Raw genomic sequence first — 7,193 nt, 5'->3', positions numbered from 1 at the left:
TTCGGCCACTGCTCCATCTCCGCAGTGACTCACAGACCCTTTCCACTACTCTGCGTATCTCGCTTCCGTGAATAGCAACTTATGTAAACAGGCAACTCGCTTGTTTCCCATTGGCCGCCGTATCCCTTGTGTCACGTGTGCCAGCTGCGTGAGCGGACCTCCAGCCCACAGCGGCCGGGCTTTGTGCGCCTGCGCCGGTCGCGAGATGGCGGACGGAGGCGTAGCTGCGGGCTGTGCGTGACGTCAATCGAGCCAAGCGCATGCGCCATCGACAGTGGAAAGTACCAGAAGCCGTTTATCGCTGGACTGCGCCGGTCGTTGCTGAGGTGTTCTGTCGTTGGTCGTTAACGGTAAGTAGGGTTTCGGTGCTGTGTCACCAAATGTGGGAGAGCCGGTGTCGCTTGACGTAAAAAAACAAAAAGGTCTGTTCTTGTTGAGGAAATGGCTGCCTGTGTGTGTGAGGGAGCAGAGGGACGGGGCTTGTGAGGTACTGGTGTAATGGCGGCCGTCTGTGCCTTATTTACCTAATTATACACCGTTTTGAGGTCATTATGTCTCCCTTTACCTCAGACAGATCATTGTATCCCTAATTCATAGCATACACCAGACTTAAAGTGAACCTGTCATCACAAAGCTGGCCAATCCTGAAGCCTCAAATTTTGTTTTCAGGTTGTAACATCCTTGTTGTCATTTCCAGGCCTTACACGTTTTATGCTCCATTTATTCAGAATAAACATTCACATACCCGGTGAAACCAACTTTCTTCAGTAATCTGTCGCTGGACGCCCCATGCTACCATCAGAGAACTTCTGATGTCATCAGGGGGCCAAATGTCTCTTCCTGGTTCTTGTAGCCGGCAACTTGATGACACTCGTATGCAGCGGCGCTTCATCATGGGGCCGGATGTCTCTTCATGTTTCTTACAGCTGTCCCCCTGATGACATATGCAGCAGCGCTTCATCATGGGGTCGGATGTCTCTTCCTGTTTCTTGCAGCTGTCCCCCTGATGACATATGCAGCAGCGCTTCATCATGGGGTCGGATGTCTCTTCTTGTTTCTTGCAGCGTCCCCCAGATGACATATGCGGCAGCGCTTCATCATGGGGTCGGATGTCTCTTCTTGTTTCTTGCAGCGTCCCCCAGATGACATATGCGGCAGCGCTTCATCATGGGGCCGGATGTCTCTTCTTGTTTCTTGCAGCGTCCCCCAGATGACATATGCGGCAGCGCTTCATCATGGGGCCGGATGTCTCTTCTTGTTTCTTGCAGCGTCCCCCAGATGACATATGCGGCAGCGCTTCATCATGGGGCCGGATGTCTCTTCTTGTTTCTTGCAGCGTCCCCCAGATGACATATGCGGCAGCGCTTCATCATGGGGCCGGATGTCTCTTCTTGTTTCTTGCAGCGTCCCCCAGATGACATATGCGGCAGCGCTTCATCATGGGGCCGGATGTCTCTTCTTGTTTCTTGCAGCGTCCCCCAGATGACATATGCGGCAGCGCTTCATCATGGGGCCGGATGTCTCTTCTTGTTTCTTGCAGCGTCCCCCAGATGACATATGCGGCAGCGCTTCATCATGGGGCCGGATGTCTCTTCTTGTTTCTTGCAGCGTCCCCCAGATGACATATGCGGCAGCGCTTCATCATGGGGCCGGATGTCTCTTCTTGTTTCTTGCAGCGTCCCCCAGATGACATATGCGGCAGCGCTTCATCATGGGGCCGGATGTCTCTTCTTGTTTCTTGCAGCGTCCCCCAGATGACATATGCGGCAGCGCTTCATCATGGGGCCGGATGTCTCTTCTTGTTTCTTGCAGCTGTCCCCCTGATGACATATGCGGCAGCGCTTCATCGGGGGGGCCGGATGTCTCTTCCTGGTTCTTGCAGCTGTCCCTCTGATGACATTCATATGCAGCAGTGCTTCATCAGGGGGCCGAATGTCTCTTCCTGGTTCTTGCAGCCGGCCTCTGATGACATTTATATGCAGCAGTGTGCCAGATGTCTCTTCCTGGTTGTTTCTGCAGGCCCCCTGGTGATGCACCGCATCGCGTGCCTGTTTTTGCTAGATCGCCCTGAAACTTTGTGTGACGCAAGTGTCCCTCACAGCGTACGTCATTCTCGCCTAGGTGAGGAATACAGAAGTGGGGGGTTTATGGGCAATCTAGCGGAAAATGCGTATGTGATGCGTCATCAGGGGGCTGGATGTCTTTTGGTTCTTGCAGCCAGCCCCTTGATGACACTTATATGCAGCAGCGCTTCATCAGGGGGCCAGATGTCTCTTCCTGGTTCTTGCAGCCAGCACCTTGATGGCACTTATATGCAGTGGCGCATCATCAGGGTGTCATTGAGGGGCTGGCTGCAAGAACCAGGAAGATGCATCTGGCCCCCTGATGAAGCGCTGCTGCATATGAGTGTCATCTAGGGGCTTGATGTTTCTTTATGGTTTCTTGCAGCTATCCCCTCGACGACACACTGCAGCGCATGCCCATTTTCACTAATTGCCTCAAAACCTCCTGGGATCTGTGACGTGAGTATTCTGGACAGCTGCGGGAGTACATAATTCTCGCCTAGGTGAGAAATACAGAAGTGAGGGCTTCCAGGCAATCTTGCGGAAATGCGTATGTGATGCGTCATCGGGTGCCGGATGTCTCTTCCAGGTTCTTGCAGCTTCCCTCTGATGACATTTATATGCAGCAGAGCGTCATTAGTGTGCCAGATGTCTCTTCCTGGTTGTTGCTGCAGGCCCCCTGATGACGCACCACAGTGTGTGCCCGTTTTTGCTAGATCGCCCTGAAACCTCGTGAGATGTGTGACGCGAAAATCCCGGACAGCTGCAGGAGTATGTCATTGTCGCCTAGGTGAGGAATACAGGAGTGGTGGCTTCTGGGCAAGCTAGCGGAAATGCCTACGTGAGGGGGCCGATGTCTCTTCATGGTTCTTGCAGCTGGCCACCTGTTGACATTCATATGCAGCGGCACGTCGTCAGTGTGCCAGATGTCTTTTCCTGGTTCATGCAGTGGGCCCCATAGTGACATGCTGTGGCACATGCGTGTCATCAAGGGGCCAGGTTTAAGTACCAGGAAGAGACATCCAGCCCCCTGATGACGCTGCGTGTGCATTTTCACTGGATTGGCCCAACTTCTAGATTTCTTGCGTAGAATATATACAGTACTGTTGAAAAGTTTTAGGCAGGTGTGAAAAAAATGCTGTAAAGTAAGATTGCATCCTGCCGCACCGTACAAGCGATCCGACGGCTGTATAGCTGCCATATCACTTGTATCTAAAGAGTCATCGCCGACTGTTTAAAACGATACCAAGAATTCCGCTTGCAGCAGCCATGTTCTTGGTATAACTACTTCAGGACAGGATGCTTTTTTTTATGGTGGGCGGTCCTGAAGTGGTAAAAGCACTTTTCCTACTGCTAAACAAAAAAAACACTTAGGCGTGAACAAGGCCTTAATGCAGTAAATGAAATATACATAATTCTTGCTGCTCTTCGACATCGGAAGATGTCCACCAGTGCCATCGGCACCGAAATGGCGGAAACCAGTGGGACCCTGGTACTCCCATCTACTGTCAGAAGTCTGGCAAGAAGTGGTCTTCATGGAAGAAGTGCAGCCAAAAAGCCATGCCTCTGACGTGGAAACAAGGCTAAGCGACTCAACTATGCACAAAAACATATGAACTGGCGTGCCCCTATAGAGCCCTAATCTCAGCATCATGGAGTCTGTCTGGGATTACATGAAGAGACGGAAGGATCTGAGGCAGCCGACATCCACAGAAAATATGTGGTTAGTTCTCCAAGATGTCTGGAACAACCTACCTGCCGAGTTCCTTCAAAAACTGTGTGCAAGTGTACCTAGAGGAATTGATGCTGTTTTGAATGCAAAGGGTGGTCACACCAAATATTGATTTGTATTTTTCTTCTGCTCGTTTACTTTCCATTTTGTTTATTGATCAAAATAAACTATTAACACTTTTATTTCTGAAAGCATTCTTACTTTATAGAATTTTTTTACACCTGCCTAAAGTGTGTGTGTGTGTGTGTTTTGATAAAATATTTGTCATGCTTCCTGAAAGGGGGGTTGCTTTAAACAGAGACTATTGTAAAATAAGGAGAGGGGAATTGTTTTAATTTCTACAACGTGGGTGGGCCCTTTAGGGTCCATTCACACCACATGCATTGGGGCTGCACTGGCCACTGTTTACAGTGCAGCTCCAATGCAAGACTACGTAATTTGACTTGTCAGGTATGGACACCTTTCACACCTCAGGCTTGCGGTGCTTTGCGCTTGAGAAAAAATATACCGCATGCCTTACTTTACCTTACCATCCTTGGTAATGGAGTGTGTCCATTGCCTTCCTCTTTCAGGCTGACAATGCTCACCCACTGCCTTACAAAGCAACAGTGGGGTTGTCGCCCTTCCAGCATGCTGCCTCTGTGGGACTACAGGCAGCCATGATGGTGCACAGCTTGTTTGTCCCCTGGGAATGTCAGCCAGACCAATGACATCATAGGAAGACTGGCCAGGGCTGCTGGGAGTTGCAGATCAGGAAGCAGTGGTGCTGTTGCTGGCTGTGATGTTCTGCTGCTCCTTCCTCCCCACCCATAGCCCTTGTCAAGCATTGTAAACAGAGAGGATGTGGTCACATGACTGCTATTAAAGAGTTAGTTCACCTTTTATGATAAAACTTGGTGCTGTCAAGGTGTCTCGTTCATTTATAAATCGCATTTAGAAAAACTGAGTTTAGTTTAATTACATGCTTGTAGGCCAATCTAGGACGGGCGGTACGCTGAACGCGCCTCTGTCACCACAGGAGGCGAGGGCTCTTCCTTGTCGTCCCTCGGTATCCCTTGTTCGTGCTGGAAGTGTGCTTCAAGCACAAACAAAAACGGATAACGTAAGCAAGTATTTTTATCATTTTCATACTCCGTTTGGTTAGAGGGACACAGGGTGCTCTCCTTGGTTTTTGTGTGTGTGTTTGCCTACACATTTATTTGAAATGGCTTTTGATTGCAGAAATAACCACACTGACCAATGCAAGTGATCATGACCATCGGTTCTGGCTATTTCTCTGACTTCTTTTGTCTGCTGGCTTTGAGCTTGATGGCTGAATACAGGGCATATTAAAGCAGCTACAGATTGCACAAGGGACGTGGTTGTCAGCAGCAGCAATGAATGGCATTGCTATAACTAGCCCCATATGCTGCAACTGGTCTCGAGAAATTATTTTGCAGTGACAGCAGTTCAATATTTTGTAGATGCAGATTGATTCTGTTCTTGCTACAGAATGACTGGTTCCACTTTGCGTCTCGGACTATAGAGGGTTTGGAGCCAAAAGAACCAGGGTAGCAGTTATGTCCTTTACCCCCTAACGCCAACCGTATGCATAAATGTGGCAGCACCGCAGTGGACTTTAATGCTGAGGTGTACAGCTGGTATCTCTTGTTTGTGCAGGGAGTGCGCTAGCTCAGTACTCCCAACACAGTGACTGCACTGTTACTGACAGATCCAGATCACTGTTTACAGTCAGGAGCTGGTGGGGTGTGCTTTAGATCACATGACCACTGTGACAGCCATGCAGTGATCACATGACTGGAAAGCACATATGACAACCCTGGCAATAACTTTTGAAGGACTGGCTGGAAGAGGTTAAAGAAATTCTGTGACCTGGGGGAAACGGGGGCAAACTGCTGCAGGTATGAAATGCTGGCACCTAAAGATACCTGCTGAAGCCTCCAAAAATACTCTTCTCAATGTGAAATGATAGACAAAGCTCCAACACATCCAGATAATCTTGACGCTTGCCTTAAAGCTCTACTCCCACATCTTCCTATTGCCCCCGTTACTATGATGGACAGCCAGACTGGCCAGTAGGAATGCGGAGGTGGGAGTAAGAGGCGGGCAAGCATCAGTGATATGATGACAGGAGAGCCTAAGACTTGGCTGTGGCAGGAAGGGTTGGGAGACTGCAATAAGTATATTTAGGTACCTCCTAGGTCCCTGCATTTCACACTGGTAGCAGTTTATCCTTTCTCCTTCCAGTGACTGACTCTATAAAGGTAAACCCCAGCCAAAGGGTTATACACAGAAATAAAAACCTGACAATCTTAAAGTCAGGGCTCTAAAAGGAAACTTGTCATGAGAGAAATTGGAAGACTAGATTGCTGACTACCTCCTGAAAATGTAATTCTCCAGGCCCCCTCCCCCCCATATTTGCTTAATACTCTGCATGCAGGGTCAGAGATTCAGAGAATATTGTGGACACCCAGGCAATTGGCATTCACAATAGAATGTCTAAAAAACAACTGTCCTGGAATTTCTCTCATGACTGGTATCTTTAACTGGTTTTTTCTTGTGTTGATGCATAGTGTCCACAACATGAAATGGTCTGGAATGCACAATGATTGCTCCAATGAGAATGCACAATAAAGCTGACTTCACAGTCAATGATTTTAGGTTGACCCTAATTATGTCTGAACATTTATAATCAATTTGGGCCAGGTGTTTAAATCCTTGCATTGCTCAGTTGTGACCATCTTTAAAGTGGCAGTAAACTAAGGAGTTAAAACTTAAAAATGCATTCAAGTACTTTAAAGGAGACCTTTACCCATATCTTTAAAATAACAACAAAGACACCTTTAGAAATGTTTAGTGATGACAATCTACAAACACATACTTCTAGATAATTGCCGTCTTTGTATTCTTTGCAGATGTTCCCCATGGTCCCTGTGTGTGTTGTAAAGTAGTCACCGCTCCAAGCTCACTCCTGTGATGGACTCCAATCTCCTGTTTTAGTTTACTGATTTGTATTGAGATTGTAGTCCATCTCAGGAGTGAGCTTGGAGCGATGACTACTTTTCAACACACACGGGGACCATGGGGAACAAAAGTAGCCACCCTCCAGAAGGAAGGACAGTGTCGGCACCAATTCATAGATGATTTGAGGATCTATAGCTGAGTGAGATACTAATGAGGTAGAGTATTGTTAAGATACTTGAATACGTTTTTATGGTCTAACTCCTGAGCTTAGTGTCACTTTGAAGGGATGAGTTGGCAAGTCTGACAGTTCACCTAACAACATGTGTGGTATCTTCATTTGGTGCATGCACATTTGTTGGCGTCATTGTATGATCATTATGTAAATTCCTATTTTTTTGGGCCACTTGATTACGTATGTATGTATGTTATGTATG

The 7,193-nt window shown here is 47.9% G+C and overlaps 1 protein-coding gene across 1 annotated transcript in view; it reads left to right on the top strand.

Annotated features, from left to right (window-relative positions):
- The first annotated feature begins 263 nt into the window (after positions 1-263).
- The window catches only part of DEDD2 (death effector domain containing 2), a 26,847-nt gene continuing 19,917 nt past the window's right edge, over positions 264-7,193 (top strand). Inside the window, exon 1 of the mRNA XM_018554786.1 lies at positions 264-350. The gene's annotated coding sequence lies outside the window, so the exon portion shown is untranslated. The remainder of the gene's footprint in view (positions 351-7,193) is intronic.

Source organism: Nanorana parkeri, unplaced genomic scaffold (assembly GCF_000935625.1).
Source record: "Nanorana parkeri isolate BGI_ZX_2015 unplaced genomic scaffold, ASM93562v1 scaffold173, whole genome shotgun sequence".
Taxonomy (NCBI): Eukaryota; Metazoa; Chordata; class Amphibia; order Anura; family Dicroglossidae; genus Nanorana; species Nanorana parkeri.
The sequence above is the reverse complement of the archived record's forward strand: the minus strand, read 5'-3'. Positions and strand labels throughout refer to the sequence as shown.